At 44.2% G+C, this 18,975-nt stretch overlaps 1 long non-coding RNA gene across 1 annotated transcript; it reads right to left on the bottom strand.

Moving 5' to 3' along the window:
• Window positions 1-5,195: 5,195 nt before the first annotated feature.
• On the bottom strand, window positions 5,196-15,710 carry LOC311444724. Its single transcript, XR_014698016.1, has 3 exons — window positions 15,476-15,710; window positions 9,528-9,632; window positions 5,196-6,750 (listed from the first exon to the last, which is right to left on the bottom strand). It is a non-coding gene; the product is annotated as an uncharacterized lncRNA (long non-coding RNA).
• Between the last annotated feature and the right edge of the window lie 3,265 nt (window positions 15,711-18,975).

Genomic DNA, 18,975 nt, shown 5'->3' with positions numbered 1-18,975 from the left:
TAATGAGAGGGAAAGATCATATTCATTGCATGAGTGACAGGTGAAAGGGAAGATTAACGTTAGCATACACCTGCTCTTTGGTGCCCCAATTAAGACCTCCTACTGTCAGCAGTAACATAAGATGCAAATCAGGCAAGGCCCTTCCCCCTCCTCCAGGAAGGCTGTGACAGGATTCAGAATAAACTACAATGAGGAAAGAAACACAAAAGCTCGAATGTCCTCCTTTCTCCATGAATTGCTTGCTTGCTTACTGGATTTCTCCCTTCCCTCCCTTTTTCTTGCTACCCCTCACCTCTTTCTTCATGACTCAACAGCCTCATCTAGAGAGAGAATATGTCTTGTTTCAGCCAGGGATGCCTGCCCTAGGGACAATCCTGGGGACAAGCTGGAAAGCTGTGATTTGAAATGACAATATTTATCCCTGCTTTAAATTCATTTGAACCAACCTTGCTCAAGCCACTGGCAATAGACGGAGGAAATGGGTGGAAATATCACAGAAGGGAGTGGAACTGTGGGGGGAGGGAGTTGTTCATCAGCTTATCCTGCACTGGGTCTGGGGAAATGCTTCTATGGCAATATTTTAATGCAACATTGGCAATCTGTACTGGAATATTGCAAATCCATGAGTAGCTCTTGTGAGTGCTTTTCCAATACGTCCATACTATCCTTTTTTGTCTCCTCCTACTGTCCAATATTAATCAAATATTGCTTATCTGATGGAATTCCAGCTGCCAAGATATTGCAAACTTCTGCTCAAAAACAATCGTCCTTTCAGCTTTCTTGTATCTCTCATGTGAGGGGAGCAGGCTAGAAGACGTAAACCCCTTCAAGAAAATTAAAAAAAAAAAAAAAAAAAAAAAAGCATTCTCCATTCCCTGAAAAAAAATAAAAATAAAAAAAAAAAAAAACAAGTTAAAAATCAAACCAACAGTAAACTTTTATGTAGGCTTTTGGAGACCAGGCCTCCAGGACCCCTGCCTCCCTTTTCTCTCCCTTACCCCAGTGGACAGAGGTGGCTGTGCTTTGTGCAGACAGACAGACAGGGCACTTGGCCTTCCCTTTCTCCTCCCAGTCCTGCTGGCCATTGGAAAATTTGCATAAATTTGTTTTTCTCCCTTCAGGCAGAAAATAAAATTGACAAAAATCTTCCCAACAGGAAGCCAGGAAGTTCTGTTTACATTTTCCCAAGGGGCAGGGACTACTCAGCAAAGTCAGAATTTTCCTGCAGAAAATTTCAATTTGTGTAGACAAATTTTTATTAGTTCAATTTCTTGATTGAAAACACCTAGAAAGCCCATTTCAAAGCCTCAGTGGCAGAGAAATGAATTGCCCCTTTTCACAACCATAGACGTCTTTCTCCTTCAGCAAACTGTTAGCTTCTGACAGTGCAATTAAAAATACCCCAAAGTCCTTAGTTTGATGGCCTATTGCACTTTGAATCTGGGGTCACTTAGCCCAAATGATCTGAAACAATTACGTATACTCAGAGTCCTCTAGAAATGCTTTTGCCTAGGAAGAGAACAAAATTCATGATACTTTCTTGTTCATCTATCTAGTCAAGTAATCTTTTGACAAAATCCATAGACAGGATCTAAGTGGAAAGCAATAGCTCTGTGGCTCAGTTCCTGCTTCTACTGAAACAAGAGCGATGAAATCCTCTTTCTCCCAGTGGCGTTGTGAGAACAAATTCTTCAGTGGCACTAAAAGGCCCTCAGATATTAATGCTGAGTACATAGAAAGATAGATAGTATGTGTCCTTAGCCCCCAGAAACCATTAAGTCCCATTGCTCTGCAAACCCGGCTTTCTTCTCCAACGTTGTTTGCATCCAGTTTTCTTCTCTGCATGTGCATTCACTGAGGTTGGAACCAGCAAATTTAAGGAAAGAGTCAAAAGGATGGTTTGGATAAAATCTACCAGAAAGCGAGAACAGCCCACAGTCAGGGCAGGGGGTGGTGAGGGGCCCAGGCTGGGTTGCTGCTGCTGGGCTCCATGGCTGGCTCCCCACAGCCTGCTCCTCCAGCTCCTCTCTGCTGTGCCCACCCATGGATTTACACAAATATTAACAGAGAACAGGCACAAATTCTGCAGGAAGCAGCACAGCAAACACATATTAGGAATTTTTCCTGCCTCTGGGCATCATCCTTTTTTTGCCCCCTCCATGCCCACCTAAGGTTCCCATTTGCTTGAAGCTGCTGTGTAGCTTGGCTCTGTCAAAAAGAGCTGAATTAGCTCCAATACTTAGCAAGTTTTCCTAAACATGACCATTTTGAGAGCACTGAATGCCAAGGAGCTGGGGCACAGCATCCACAGCCAGCCTGGCTAGATCTGGGGCACCCATGATCCCAGGTAGACCTTTTGCTTTACCCCAGCTTCCACTCCACCTTGGGGAGGTGTTCCCTCCTGTGAAGTTTTACTGGTGGAATGAGAAAAGCGTGCTGCTTGGGTTGGGATGAGCAAGAAATTTATGCGTAGTTATTATGCACAGATATGTAAATAAATAAATAAATCTGCATTCATGTATTAAGGGATGTTAATGTGCTCAGAGTAATTTTCCATAGATTTTATTGATTGACTTCGGGCTTTGAGGGTTTAACTGCCATGTCAGTTTGCCCACTTTAATTTAGCATGTGGATGACTTATAATAACAAGCTGGTTTTATCACTTGAAACTGTTCCTAATTAATGAGAGACAAAAGCAATACAGAGAAAACACTGGGTGAACACATTCCTTTCTTTTCTCTTTCATCCTGGAGAAACTCTTAAAACTTTTGAGCTTCAGTACATTATTTGAAAAACTGTTAAATAAATAGATTCAGCACTAGCAACAACAACAATGCAAAGATAATATATCTCCCTGTGCTGGAATTATTGCAATACGAATAGTTCCAGACTTAGAACAAGAAGAATAAATATCACTTTGAAAGGTCTTCATTGGTGTTTTCAGTCTCATCATTTTCTACAGCTGTGATTCAATTATTAAAGTATACACACGCTGGGGAGGAAGTCAAATTTTTACAAAAAGGAAAAAGTAGGATCAAGCCTGGCTGGGATCAAACAGGGATACAATCATTCTACCACTGGCATAGTTTGCAATGCTGGGCAAACCATCGGACACCTCCCTGTTTCATTTGCCCATCTGTAAACTGTTAAAACAATTCTCACCCCAGCATCCAGGAGAAATCAATCATCAGGACTGAACTGAACTAAATAGCAGTTAAATTCTTGGATAGAGGACATAACAGAAATACACGTATTTCAACTTGAAGTGTTATGCTGCCCTCAGCACAGACTGTAGTGGATGTGGTGTTAAACAATGCACATTGTCCTTGCTTTCAGGACGGACTGAAACTTTCAAAGACTATCAAGCGTTTTAAAGGCTATTATGTAGTAATGCTGCTTTCTTTATCCTGAGTCCTTTGTGAGGTTGCACCTGGTAAAAGGCATTGCAAAACCCCAGTTCTTAATTCTGAGAGACAACCCTAATGATTCTCTGGCAGCTGCCTTGCAAGCAGACCTCCAAGCACCTTTCCAGTGAGCCACCTTAGAGGGACCCTTGCGATGAATGGACCTTGTCCTGCCCCTTGACTTCCCTGCAGCAGCCCTGCTGCCAATTCTAAGTGCTTGACACCAGAGTCAGGCCTCTACAGTATCCATGATAATGCTTCACAGATATCTGAGGTCTTTAAAGGAGGAATACATTCACATTATCCTAATACTTTACCTCTGGCTTTGGTCACACTCTGAACCCTTCCCCTGCATCACTTGGACTTGAGTCTTCCCTTTGGTTTTCTGAATGACAGCAGAAATTCTTGTATAATCCTATTAATCCAGCAGCTTGGGCTTCAATTAAAAAAGATCTGTAAGTACTGCAAAGCACAAGTTCACTCTAAAGGTAGGCAAAGCCACCAGGCTCACTGGAAAGCAAGCGCAAACCACAAATTTTTTCAATATAGAGATAACTGTGACACGGAGCCTGTCCAGACCACCTTGTGAAGGTGAGGTGTGTTGCCCCAGCAACTCCAGGAGTAATGGCCACAAGATAGAGCACAGGAAGTTCCACGCCAACACGCGAAATAATTTCTTCATGGTGAGGGTGACGGAGCACTGAGACAGGCTGCCCAGGGAGGTTGTGGAGTTTCCTTCTCTGGAGATATTTAAGGCCCATCTGGATGCCTACCTGGGCAGCCTGCTCTAAGGAACCTGCTTCGGCAGTGGGGTTGGGCCCGATGATCTTTTGAGGTCCCTTCCAACTCCTTCAATTCTGCGATTCTGTGAATGCCACCTTGTCCTCCCAGTGGCGGCCCAAGAGCAGGGACCTGGCAGACAGCTTGGGGGCTGACCCATCTCATTCAGCACAACAGCAGCTAAACCTGCAGAGGATTTATTTATTTATTTATTAAACAAAGTTGAAATCACAGATAAAAATGTTTCTGAAACTGCAGGCATGCTTTATCCTATTTTCTTTTTGGAAGAAGCTTCCACTTTGTATTGAAAATGAACTAAAATATTCCAGAATTTATTTCCAATAAATAATGCAGAGACTTGTTTAGGATGCAGCTGGAATTTGAGCTGCAAGCTTCAATACTAATAGCACTGCCTAACTTTCCATCAATGCTGTCAAAGGCTGAGAGGCTAAACAGAAGGGGAAACCAAAGTCCTGCCAGAAATCACTCCACAGTCCAATGCCCCTATTTCTGCAGGCTCCCAGCTCACTTTCCTCATCACTTGGCTGTGCTGTCTTCCAGAGACTGACCTGAAGACCCAGTATGTACCTATACTAAAGGATGCTGTCCTTTCCTGTGCACCTTCAACTGCACAACTTGCATTAATTCAACAAAAACTTCACTGTGTGAAACCAAACAACGCAAAGCAGCAAAGTGCTCAATAACTTCCACTGTCTTCCCACACGTTTTTATTCAATACTTTTCTTCCAGACCTTTAAGAGTGGCCATTCTTCAGTGGTGGCCTCAACATGCAGAAGTAATGGCACATCTTCTATATATGCTCTATACCCTCCTCAGCTTCTCATGTGTTGAAGTTTTTTGTGGAACCCCCATTGGTCCTGATGATGCTTTTGATTTAGCAAATGTTTATGTGATTCCGGGTTGGGGAAGGAAGTCCAGGCACATCACTCTAAATAGATCTGTGGGTAACACTTTAGCTACTCATTGAACTGAGATTTAGTAGCATCGTTATTGCATGTAATGTTTATTTTATTAGGTTTATTTTATTAGTGTGCCCACAGCAGAATGTAAGCCTTGTCTTTGTCAACTCAAAAGGCACCCCACAAGAGGCTCTGAGTAGAAAAATATGGAGCACTTCATTTTTTCCTTTGGAAAAGCCAAGCAGATGCTGATGAGTGGATAGTCACAATAAGTGTGTGTTTTGAATACAGTGCTAAGCTCCAAAGCTCAGCTGAGTTAACTTGGTGGGAAGTTGGGTTTAATTTGATCCTCTCTCTGAGTGTTCATAAAATGATGCAATTCAGCTTTAACCAGATGAGTAGTATCATCAAAATACATTATTTAAATCCCACCCCCTCAGCCATGTGGCCAAATTGGAAGAAGTGTCATTTAAGTATCTCCTTCCAGGCCAGGAAAAGATCAGTCACACTTTAAATTAAGTGTCTCAAGTAAGGATTTAATTTAGACCTAATAAGACAGCGATTGTACGTTAAATACCATTGAGTTATTAAAACCATATTCATTGAGGTTTTACAGCTATGTCAGGACAACATGCCATAAATGGAAAAACTGCTAACAAGGCACAGTTATTGATTCTGACATGTGCTAGATAGGATTCATTTGTATGTTCAATAAAAATTAGATAAACAGAGAAGAAACACCCACAAGTGTGTTTTCCAGAGTCTCCATGGACCCCCTTACTGAAGAGTCTGAGCACTCAGAGATGAGAGTGCTGAGACTCACCACCTCGTTAAGAACTGAGATATATTTGTCCTATTGCAGGAGAAACTGAGGCACAGGGAGGGCTTCAAAGACATTTCCACAGGCTTAGCTAGAAAGCCTTTGGGAAGGCAGAGATTTTAAACTGCCCTTATGCTTCTCCTCCTGTGCCTTAACCACAGGACAAAGTTGCTAGAGAAATGATAGAGTGGATTTGAAGAAGAAGGATGCTGATCCCATCTAGCCAAGGACCCAAACATTCCCAGAGCGTGTATTAAAAAAGACATTCAGCAGCATCTTCTAGGCCAGCCCTCTGCTGAAGAGAGAGCACGAGGTCTGGGCAGTCCCACAGCACCTTTGTGCTTGGGGTGAACAAAGCACGGTTGAACTTGGATATGTCAGAGGTTGTGTATAGGGGGCTGGCTATATCCCTGCCTGCACAATGCTGGGAACAATATTACATTTGCATAATCATTACGTTCCGTCATGCACAAATATACATATCTGTGTGTGAATGTGTATATACAGCATATATATATGTATAAGAGGACTTTAAGGAGGGACTTTCCCACCGGAGAGAAACTTGGAAGATGAGAATGTTTACACAAAAACCATTTCCTTGGCCAAGAAGTTTCTGTATTCCCCTTGCTGCTATTAGAGACATTTGTGTATAAATCAGAGCTCCCAGCCCTGCCTCTCCTTCCATCTGAGCCTACACAGATTGCATAATCCTCTGTTTGTGGCATCATCGTGCGTTGCTATAGAGATAGGGGAAACGTCTGCAATGATGATGATGTCAAATCGCTCAGCCAGAAAACTCCAGTATCAAGACAGAGGAGGAAAGGGTCTGTAAACAGAAGCAAAGTATCATCACTAGTAGTCAGCAAAGAGAAGAGGTAATATTATTTATAGACCTTTAAAGGTAAACAGATGTCAGCTCCAAACGAGGACAACTTGAAAGCTTTCTCCAGCATGAAAGTCCCCAGCTCTGCTCCCACTTTTAAAGCTTTGCTTCATCAACATGACTTCTCTTTCAATTGCTCTTTTATTCAATGAGCTCTATAAATTTGGGAGTAGTTATGCTGCTACTGCCATGGGAATGTGGCAACCTGATGAATACTTCGTCTGTCTCATCTTGTGGCTCTGTCTGGGGATGGACTAAGAGTAAAAATGCAGATCCACTACTTAAAAGAAATATTTATTTCTCCTATTGCAGGCCAGTCTAAGGACAGACAGGGCGGTACAGGCATGGCTGTTGTGGGACCACTAGCCCTGAGCCCACAGGGAGATGCCCAAACTGCAGTTTTCAATAGGAAAAGGAATATTTCTAGCTCTTGGAAGTGCAGTGCCTTGCCTGTCGGACTTGGTTCACAGCTCATCCTCACCACCTACACTGGAAGTCCCCAAGGGCACACAATGAGGCCACTCCAAACCATGTTTGGGACCATGTTGCCTATGATTCTGGGGGAACGAAGACTCAACACACTCATTAACTGAAGGGAAGCTCTTGTTTCTGCCCAGACCATGGGAACAACACAAGTTGGACCTGTCCAGCACTTTGAGCCAGACCCTGCAACCTGCAGGGTGAAGGCAAAGAACCTGAGGCAGCACCACTAAGCACAGGCATGATGGTGGGTGTGGAGTCCAAGGAAATGGCCCAAGGGAATGGCCCAGCTCTGCCTGCACCACACCATGTGGATATCTGTAGGTATCAGGGCATGAGGGGGGCTTCAGGCTGACAAGGGGTGACTGCCTTCACATGAGGCTTCACCAGCCAGATCACAAAATCGCTCAACATCTCCTCATGGAGCGGGGTTTCAGAACAGCAGCCACCAACCTCACAGACTGATGGGTGCTGGTGGTCACCTGCACTCACAGACACACGGGGGGCTGTCCCAGAGCTGCCCTGCCCCGAGCAGGTCCCACAGATACCACCTCACTGCTTTGGGATGGCAGGCTTCTGCCCTGATCCGCAAACTTAGGAACCACTTTGGTCCCAGCTCAAACTGACCACTCCCGATTTTATCTCCCATTCCTGCCTACATCCAGCTTTTCCACCAGGCCATTCAGTTCAACCAAAACACAGGTTTACAGGACAGTTGAAGGAAGGTGATCCACAAGACAATTATATTCACAGCTTTTCTAAATAGAAGAAAGTAGTGGCTTGTTTCTTTCCTCCCCAGACCGTTTAATTACCAGGGTATCATGGAATGCCTGCATTGTAATAAAATCCCATCATGCATCCAGGTACCAGGGGATTTATTAACTTGCACTCAACACTGGCAATCAGCAGCCAGGGTCAGATGTGCCTGCTGATGATGACATCATCATTTTTGGCAGCTCTTTCCAATGAGTGTTGAGTGAGGTAATGTCCCCAAAATTAAAACTGACAGCAGGATTAATAATGATAGATTCCTCAAGCCTTTTCTTTGTGTTTTAGGTTGGTGTTCTATTTCTTCCATTGGGGGTTGCCAAAAGATCAGCATAACATCCACCTGGCGTTTCAGCACGCCACCACTGAGAGTGATAGGGGACACTGGAGAGTGTCAGGGGGTGAGTAGGTTATTTCAGCGTGGTTTTGTCATGTGAAGCCACTGGCTGTATTTTCAGTGGGAGATGGGCATGTCTCATGCCACCAGACCAGTTGCCATCCTCACGGATGCGCCAACCTGCAGCTCTGGGAGTTCAGCTGGAAATAGCTCCCAGGGAGGTGCTTGTCAGCAGCCGAGTGGGATGGCTCCTGCTACCTGCAGATTTACATCAAGTTCAGCTGGAGAAAGACTGCATCAGAGTGTGTGCTGCCCCAGCCTCCTAGGATGTCTCCATCCATACACCCCAACATAACTATCAGGATCATTAAGCCCAGAAAACCTTGCCTAGCACACCCAGAGATGTTTTCAGATTTCAGTGTTAAAAAATAAAAAAATAAAATTGGAGCTGTTTGCGGGTGGTTTCATCTGTCTGTTCCAGGAGGTTATGCTTATTTATTTTTGAAGTTTCTGCAAAGGAAAGGGAAAGGAAGGGAAACCCAGGCTGCAGCTGTCACCCTGTGATCAAGCTCAGCCCAAGACCTCAGCAGCCACAAACCAATGCTGCGAGTGCAGAGCACACACTTCATCCAAACCTGACCCAGCACACACAGGCCTGCTAACACCAGGGCTCACGGACCTGCTTCTATTTAGACAACACAAACCTGGCTCTCTTTTCTGCTCAGTTGAATGTCAGATGGAAAAGTCTTCATGGGACATCCCTGAAATCTGTCATCCACAGCAATAAGCAGCCATGCCATCACCACAAGGTCCCCAGCATACAACAGACTTGTGACTTTGTGCCCAACAGACACAAAGCATCCAGGTTTCCATGCTCCAGCCCTCACTCCCTTCTCTCCTCCCACCGTTCCCGCTATCTGACCATTTTGCTTCCTTGAATTCTGCTCAGATTCATCTTGTGACATTTCTGTGCTTTCTCTTGCTCTGCTCTACCCACTCGCCTGCATCCTCCACTGCAACCAACACAACCGAAAGATAAAGCCTGAACATAAGCCCGAGGTTCAAAGTTAGATTTCTTATGCAAATTTTCCAAACTAGCCAGAAAGAGATTTGAAAAATTAGTGAAGGCAAGTACCTGGGATTTTCCTGTTAATTGTGTTCTGTCACAGCAGCAGATGGAGGTGGCCTGGGCATTCATGCAGCCTATTGACAAATTAAATCCTCTGATGGCCATTTGGCACTAAAATTAAGAAAAAGAAAATACTGAAACTATGGATCTCAAATAGCCTGTATTCACATTAAATAGTACTTACTACTCCTAGTAGTTACTTATCTCAGATAAAATCCAACTCACCGAGACATTACTCTGCCTGAGCACAAGCTACAGACCTGGGCACTTGCTGTGCACTTAAATGCTGTAAAAACACTATTTTATCTTTGTGCATAGGTGGGTGGTGCGGTGCATGGAGCAGTCCCTTCTGAATACTCTCATGAAAAATGCAGACCCTCGCAGGACCTACCGCCCTTGAGTTGTCCCCACCCCTTGCTCCGTATTGACAGCAGAGACATACTGCCTCTATATTGCTAAGTCAAAATGAAGGCATGGAAATCTGAAATAATGATGGAATAAATGAGCAAAGTTTTGGTCATTGTTTAATTTGCTCAGAGAACAACCCCACCTAAGATTCCTTCTGCCAACTCTGACAAAGTGGCCAAAGATAAAGACAAATATGCCTCAGAGATGAAGCACAGCTGTTAAACTAACAGTGAATGAAAAAAAAAAAAAAAAAAAAAAAAAAGCACAATAATTTAATTAGTATCTGTGCCCTTTCCATGTTTCTCCCTCCAATGTTATTGGCAAGAAACATAGCTTGAGATTTTAATTTTTCCTATACAGATGTGGCCCTTAAAAAAAAAAAATCTACCAATAACCTCTTAGGACTCCATTTCTCTAATGATGATAAAGTGCTTTAGTTAATTAAACCTCACAAAATTTCTGAAAGCGTCAAACTAAGCAATGCAGCAGCCTCATCTCAAAACGCAGCACTTCCAGAAATGTGTTTGTGGGCTCTGAGCAGCGGATCTCCCCCACACCCTCTGCATTCATATCAGTTGCAAAGGAACCCCAGGGGAAGATTATATACAAACTGACACAGAAAATGGGCTGGAGCTGTTTCTACTGAAAGCATGGGTGGTTTTTGTTGTTGTTGTTTTGTTTTTATAATTTGTGGCTTTAGGAAAAAAAAAAAAAAAAAAAAAAAAAAAAAAAAAAAAAGTTCTGTTCCCAAAGCTAAAATGCTTTGCAAAAATTATCTTGATTTTGCCTGAGGTTACAACAGAAAAGAAACAGAAAAGATACTGAAGTTCAGGATGTGACTCTGGTCAAACTTCAGGGGAGAACATGCAGTCAGTCCAGACCCTGATCTTGAGGTCTGAGTTTTATATTGCAAACAACTTGGAAAGATTTCTCTTCATGTCAGCGCAGAAAAATCTCAAAATTGCAAAATGTGGTCACCAGACATGGCTGTAGTTTTACATCCAGCTCTATCATCAGGGAAGCTTGGGTCTGCTTTATGTTTCCCTTTCAGGTAGTGGAGTTGATAGTACAAGCATTTATAACAATAATGTCTCCAGTCAAAGTCTACCAGCCAATTCCTTCATACGGGCATGTACATGCGAATAGCATTGCCTCTGTACACATTGAAATCTACTTCATTAAGAAATATGCATGAGATTTGCCGTCAATGGTCTGCTACGCTCCCCATCTTTTTACTAGGAACTCTGAGTAGGAAAACCAGCAAGTTTTTCATCTGCAATGAAACCCTTTAACCAAGGCTACTGTTGAGTGGTTCAGGCACAGCCTCGCTGCATGGTGCTGGTCCTGAGGAACCCCAATTGGTTTGCAGTGGGCAGACCAGCCCATAGCTTTGTACTTGGCTCATGCAGGCTCTGAATCAACAAATTCCTCCAGCCTATCCTTAAGTTCAGTCTTGGGTCCCATTCTCTTCCTCTGGGACAAGCATTTTATTGTGATCGCCAAGCAGGAGACCGTGCCCTTGGGGGTTGACTGTGGGCAGACCTCTGCGCTGAACCAAAGTCCGTCTGCCTGCTGGGTAACCCCAGCTACTGGTTTGGCTGTGGGCTGCAGAGCTGCTGGGTTGTGGGATGTGATATCCCCATTTACCACACCACAGTCAGATGGACAGCAGTGTACAGAGAAGTGTCAGACATGTACAAAGTCCTTTCCTCACTTCCGAGGAAAGCATTGTATTAGGGGAAAGAGGTCATCTCATCACTTCCATGTTTGCTGACAACCCAGACCCCCTCTGCCAAGCTTCAGCCCCTGCGTGGAGTTTTACTGCTAGATTTAAAAACACAGCAAGCAAGAGCTCATCTAGGATAAAGAGGCTCAGCAGAGCTACTTACAGGAACATGAATATTGGCAGCCAGGATTCGTACAACCTGCCTGGGAGATAACAAAGAAGCAAGACCTATCTTCACGTCGGGTACCAGCTTCGCTCTTATTCACATTGTGGGTCCTGTGGTGGTTTCCTTCACTCCAAAAACCACTAATTTAATGTACAGTACAGTCATTCTATGTGGGGGGAAAGAGAAATTCTTTCTTCCTTCCTGTTGGAAAACTCTTTGGCAGTAACGCTTGGATTGTTTTCTTTGTAAATTATATTCATGCTGTTTTCAAGATGTTTTCCTGACTTTATTGAAATTTGACCAATTTAACGAGTAATGTAGAACTTGTTTCCATGTTAAAAAACTCTCAGAGCTGCTTGGGAATAATTATTAAAACTTCCATGTGTGCAGCAAAGCCAGTTACTTCTGCAAATAGCAAAAACTGTCCGTAACAGAAGGACGCTGCTCTAACAATAGGCAAAGTAACGCAAAACCCAAGGCCACCAACCTTTGGAGAACAGGGGCTGTACTGGCTGCATGCCAGGAACATTACACTCACACCTGGTTTTCATGCCAAATTCCATTAAAAAAAAAGTTTTAATCGCAGATAGGGGACCAATGCAAAGCCCTGAAATCTATGGAGAGGCTCATGAGGAGAGTCTAAACCCGAATCAGGCTCCAAAGACCTGATCTCCTGTGCAGCAGTTGTGCATGCTCCTGACTTCTTCAACTCCCCTTTACCAGTGCTTTGGGGGATCAAGGGAGTGTGGTTTGCTGCCAAACCTATTTGATGCAGATATGCATGAAAGGCAGAGCAGCAGCATACTCACGACCCACACGACAGCTATGTCCAGCCCAGGAAGCCAACAAGCATCTGTCTAAACTTCAATCCCTTCTGTTTTTGTTTTTTTCCTAAACACAGAATGACTTTTAACATAAGCATGCACTTAAGGGGTTGATAGGCTCGGTGCTCCCCGTCACACACAGCTACACATGGTGGCAGCAGTGCAGGGACCACACCTTCGTGTTTAGGAGCAAAGCACCGGCGCCTCCCTGTCCCCTCCGGGTGAGACCTGCCAGGCAGGTGGGAGATGTCCTCATCGTTATTCAAGCCAAAAGCCAGAGGCAACCCTCACTGGTTGTAAAGGATCAGATGAGAGCATTGTGCACGGGTAGTTTACAGAACTGAAATACAGAAGCTGACGTTTTTATGACTTTCATAATCTCGGCAGCAAGCAGCATGTGCCCTGCAGCAGGCAGCAGCTCCCCAGCACCACGCACCAACAGGTACGTGGAGAGATGGGGACGCGTCCTGGGAACCTGCTGGCACACCTGGGCACTTCTGCCAGTTCTTCGGGGATGCTCTCTGGGCTTTGATGCCCTCACCAACTTAAAATATACTTGGAAATCCTACAGATTTATTTAGCTGTAGATTTTGATCCTTTTCCTCCCTGGTGGCTAGAAACACATTCATGGGCACACACACATTCCTCTTTCCTCACTCCTATTTAGTCTCCAAGGCTGGCATTGCAGCCAGTTCTCTGCAGCTGCCTTTGAGGTCTTGCTTTCCTCACAAGATTCCCTGTAACACTTTCAGTCCTCATCTCAGAGAGAAGAAAAACACAACTGGAGGTTTGGGCAACAGGAGCAAAGGTCCAGGCATCTAAACCAATGGCTAAATGAGAGCATTTGTGAATTTATGGGTGCTCCCTGCTTTTAGCTACTTCTGTACTGTTAGTTGGCTCAGCATCTCTGAACAAAGCCCTTGTAGCTATTGCATTTCCTCAACATCAATAATGCATCCTGCCGGGCTAGGCTGTGCCATGCCGCAGCAAACCAAGCCGTGGGGTGTCACACTGCTGCCAGCCAGGTGAGATAGCAGGATGAGATGGGGCTGCTGCAGCTGCAGTGCCATCCGGCGTGGCAGAGCACAAGTTCTGCTCCAAGGGAAGCATCCTGGCTTCATCCTTCTAGAGGCTCAGATGCATAAAGTGCTCCCCTGCAAGACCCAGCAGCAGTGTGGATTCATCTGCCCAGCTGTTACTCATTCAAGATATATGTAAGAGGATATTCATTAAACACCTTTCAGTCAAAGGGACAAGATGACTCTGCAATCGTTACTCTTGTAAGCAATCATCATGTGAGTGGTTCCCCCTTGCAGGATGAACTGGGATGTTCTCCTTTGCAAGATTCAGGGAGATCTGTTCTTGCAGGGGGCACAGGGTTATTGCTCAGTGCATCATGGAGAGGTGAAGGAGATGGTGCTGATGCAAAGCAGTGTCTTTCCTTTCCCCAACAAACAGGGCCTAGGTTTTTCAAGGAAATGGCACACACCAATTTGCTGTCAGATGAACTTGGTTTTGATGCCTTTGAAACCCTCTGCCTAAATGCTTGAGATTAACACCAGGAAGATTCTGGCAAAGACATCAGGTTACCCACCCCACAGAGCAACCAGTGGCATGACTGCACCATGTATGTAAAGCTGGCATTTTGGAAGTCATTGCACCTTTCCTGCACTCACCCACAGGCTTCCCTTAAAGCCTCAGCACAAACACCAACAAGGGCATCAAAGCTGAGGAGAGCTCAGCTCTTCTCAAAATGGTCCCCATCAAAAATAAAACAGCAGCTGAACATGCAGTATGTTCAAAAAGAAAAAAAAAAAAAATTGCTTTCCTCTTAGGATTAAAGTGGCACTCCATATAGCGTGTTTGTTAAAATGCAGTGCTGTTTCAGTGTGAATGGCATTTATACATAAAAAGAAGGTGATTTATTTATCCTCCCTTTCCCCAGGGCCACAGGACAATGCGTGGGCTGGAGAATTTTGCCTGCTGCTTGCCTACGCTTCTGGCTGATGAAGCTGAAGTGTATCTTGTCCAGCTGTTTATGCCCTTTGCCTGAATGGAGGTGACATGCAGGGGACAAAGAAGGCTTAGTTAAGTTAAGGAGCTGTGGGAAAGTAAAACCCCTCAAGGATGGAGCAGAATTCAGCCAAAACTGTCACATCTTGCTATCAGCTGAGCGTTGTCCTGTGTTCTCAGCACTGAATCAGTGAAATATCAGGAACCCAAACTATTGTTGCATTCCTTAAAAAAAGCAAAGGATTTTATGCTTCATTGTAAGCTGCAACACACAGCTCTGCTTGCAACCGCTCTTTAAGGGTGCCACAGGTCTGGGACTCACTGGGAAATTCTCTGTTCACTCACAGATGGGTCTGCAACGTTTCACAGCTTTTAAGAGTGAAGTTTATGAATGCCATAACTAATATTTTCAGCGTTCATTCCTCTAGTGCAACGTAAGCCCTTGAGAAGTTCAGACCAGGATCAGAGAAGCAAACACATGCATAGTAACTTGAGGAAAAAAATAAAAAATAAAATCCCCCTCAAAAAAAAAAAAAAAAAGGGACTTCCTAGCCCAGAAAGTGAAGATTGTCTTAAATCTTTTTTTTTTTTTACTCCAAATTGCTTTGCTTGTACAAAGTTTTAGAAATATTGCTTGTGTACACCTGCCTTTGCCATGGCTGGAGGTAAAACCACAAGTACAGTAAAAAGATTTTTCAGAATTCTTAAATGTGAAGGAAAACACCTTCAGGCTGGCCACATCACAACCCAAGTCGCAGTTTGTAAAGTAAAACATAATAACATTAAATACCCATTTTCATGGTTAAGAGCATCTTACCTCTTATAGCTAAGAAATATCACTTCCGTGTGAAAAGAAAATAAAAATAAGAGGCAGCTAACAATCCTCATCACCTGCTTTAAGGCTGCTGCTTGGCGAGAAACAGCCTGGCATACTTTACAAGGACAGAAGCCATGCAAGAAGACTAGAGATGGTTAAAACCATCAGCACATCCCAGTGATCACAAGATTTTCAACCTCAGCACACCCTGGTGTTCCCAAGGTAGAAGAAAAGCAAGGCAGCCTCCTCCCCACAACATATGGGAGGAACAGGTGTGCAAAGGGTGGATGCTTAACCAGCAATCGGTGAATAAAATTATAAATAAGGAAGCTGATAGCTGAGGGGAATTACTTGGCAAAGGGTAGGGAGGGTTTTCACTGGAGGCCAAAGAAGGGCAGGGTCCCAGCATAGGTGCTGACAACTCCATGGCCCCATTTTAGGGGTCACTCAGAGGCACTGCCCCACTTGGATGTGCCCTGGCACCAGTGCTGATGGTGGGAAGGTTTCAGAGCCCCTGAGTCACCTGTGAGCAGTTTGTAGTGCAGAGAATTGAAAGTATGCCTCTTTAGTACCCCTGCTTTACAGGCTGCAAGAGAGGGAAAGTCACCTGGTATTGCTCTGCTACCTACAAGGCATTTCAAAGGCAACTGTCTCAAAAAATCTGACTTTTTACAGGTTCAGAAGATTTTAATCTCTATGAGCATGTTGGTCAACAGAAGAGTTAAATATTCATTGCCAGGAATGCTTTTGGAAACGCTGAGGAGGTCAGAGCCAGGACCAAGGCAGATTTCAGAGAAGTTCTCTAATACTTTGGCTACAACCATTGCAAAGTTCACCAGCACTTGCTGTCAAATCCAGGCTGCTTTTGGGCAAGGCAGAATTTTGCACATAAACCATTTGCAGCTGTAAAAAGCAATCTTGCTTGCTTCAGAAACTACACTTCTTTCCAAAAACCCAGAATGACTTACAAACACTATCATCAAAACTGAATGGAAAGGAAATAAAGTGCCTGCAAGAAAGAGAAATTAATTTTTGCAAAATTAGTCCCATTTGTGCAAATATTTACACTGAAGCTTAATATTACACACATATTCCCACTCAAAACTGATGAATGTACTCAACCATACATTGTTATGCGTTTGCCTGCAGTGTTTGAAACATGAGTGGTAATTGGCATGGGGAAAGTCCTGATGCTCATAAGCTTTTGGAACCGCTGATAACCCGATAAACAAAAATGTTAAGGCAACTTCAGGAGCTAATCAAAACCCTGGCAGGTTGCAGGAATGTCAATATTTACAGCAAGCAGCCTTTCATCAGTTAATCACTTTTAACCTTCATAAATTAAGATACTATAGAGGACTTCGGGTTAATGTAGGAACCCTCTATTCAATTAAGGTATTACAAAGGCAGTTACAAACAAGTAAGGCATCATGAAAGCAAGTAAAATTGAATTTATCAGGTGAGAAGCCAGCCAAGCAGGGAACAGAAAGCCCCAGTTTCAGTGTTTTAAAGGAAGAAGTGTTCTGTGTAATTCTAAAGAAACAGACTCAGCATTAGCTCCAAATATTTTATTTCACACATAAAGCACAGTACCCGTACCCATGCTAATAAAGAACAGACTTATGCCAACTCTGGTGCATGCTTTTGTTATTGCATTATAGTTCCTGAGAATTATTGTGCATAATTAAATAGAAAAACTTGAACCTGGAATTATGAAGCAGTCACCACAAACCAACAATTCCACTTGATATGTATTAAGTCATTCCTTTTTCTTTCCTTTTTTTTTTTTTTTTCCTTTTTTTTTTTTTAAGTAAAGAAAAAGGGAATCAAGAAGGAGGAAAGGGGGGGGGGGAGGGGGGAGGGAGTAGAGAAAAGGGAGAGAGAGAGGAAAAACTCTTTTCCTTGTAAATCATTAAAAATGCATGAAGGTTTAAAGCACGCCAGAAACAGCCTGTGCATTCATTTAGGAGACTATGCACGAGCAAAGCCATTGCATTAAAAGCAAAAAAAAATGAGATTTTTCTGAAAATCCGTACGGGAGGGTAGCTGAACAAGCCATGGAAGTGGCTGGTGGGGTGGAAGAGCTCCAGGCAGGGAGGGGCTGCTTGTTCCTCTCCCCCCTCCTGACGCAAAGCATCGGAGGCCTTCAGCACTGCGGCACTCACGATGCTCCAGCAGAGCTTTCTAAATTTTATCTTCCAGAGGAGCTGATCACAATAACAAACATATGGATTATTATTCTTGCTGTTGAGTTCAGCTTCTGCCAGAAAGAAACCTCCTGGTATGAATGGCTAATTTATTGAGCTGCAGATGTGAGCCCTCCCCTGCACGAGGAAGGCAGTGTGATATAGGAGTTAGACAACAGGAGCCAGCAGTTTCAGGTTAAATATCTCTTTGACACTTCCTACCTCCTGAAGGCATTTCAGCTCAGCGCTTCCTTGCCCTGTGAGAGGGAATGCTTGCTATAAATGAGGTTCCTCTATGAGTACCTTGGGTTTTGTGTAAGTGGTTTATCGTTACGAAACAGCAGACATCACACCCCATCGGGGGACAATTTTCACCCCATACGAAACCGTGCTCCTGTGGGACAGGGTATCCAACCTTGATGTGTCACGCTGTCACTAGAGAGAGGCATCAGGAGAGAAGGGGCTTTTATTGTGTGGAGCTGCTTGGTTTATTTGTTTAAAGTTTTCTGCATCATCCTCTTTAAATTTTTAGAATGAATTTATTGCTCTTGAAATCCATATCCCAGGGGCCCGGGTCTGCTCAGCACAGCAGAGAGAACACGGGAAGCAATGCTGCTTCTTTCCCCCCAGTGTCTCAGCCCTGACTTGCAGTAAATGCTTGGAGCTTTAAAAAAAAATGGTTAACTCTGTCTTTCTTCTCTCTTGGCACTGCGAAGCCAGAAGATGCCAGTCCTGGTGCTTTTCCTCTACATTTTTTTGGATGCAGCCAGCCTGAGAGCACCGTTCATTAGCAGTGAGGCACCTAATAACACATACCAACTGATCATCACTGGCACCCCAGCCCTACATACCACTGCGTGGGTGCAGAAAGCTCTTGGAGGATGCTCAGCTCTCCACATCCTCAGCCCCCATCTCCAGCAGCACAAGTGTTGCTCCATTCTGGTCCATGCCAGCAGAGCTGGAGTCACCTGGTCTGTTGGTGATGGCACCCTTAGATTAGAAGTAAAATATGAGAAACACTGGGCTTTGTGGCTGAACTAACACAGGGCTAGAGGTAACCTGCAACAGGGAGATGAAAAACCCCCAGTGTGCCTACTGCCCCCCGGTACTGAGCACGAGAGCCTGCACTGCACGGACCATATCTGTCAGCCAGCATGGGATCTGCCATAGCCGGTGGCTTTGGAAAAAAATTGGGCTAAAATTTTGTAAGCCAGACCAAAGGACAACCCTCTATTTTTCTGGTCCCTGTGCCCACCATGGAAGTTACTGCTGTGCTCTCGCTGCTGCCGACCAGGAGCTGTGTCCCTCCTAATG

Source organism: Aythya ferina (assembly GCF_964211825.1).
Source record: "Aythya ferina genome assembly, chromosome: 14".
In the NCBI taxonomy this organism is placed as follows: domain Eukaryota; kingdom Metazoa; phylum Chordata; class Aves; order Anseriformes; family Anatidae; genus Aythya; species Aythya ferina.
Note: the sequence above shows the minus strand (reverse complement) of the source record. Positions and strands in the feature narration are given on the sequence as shown.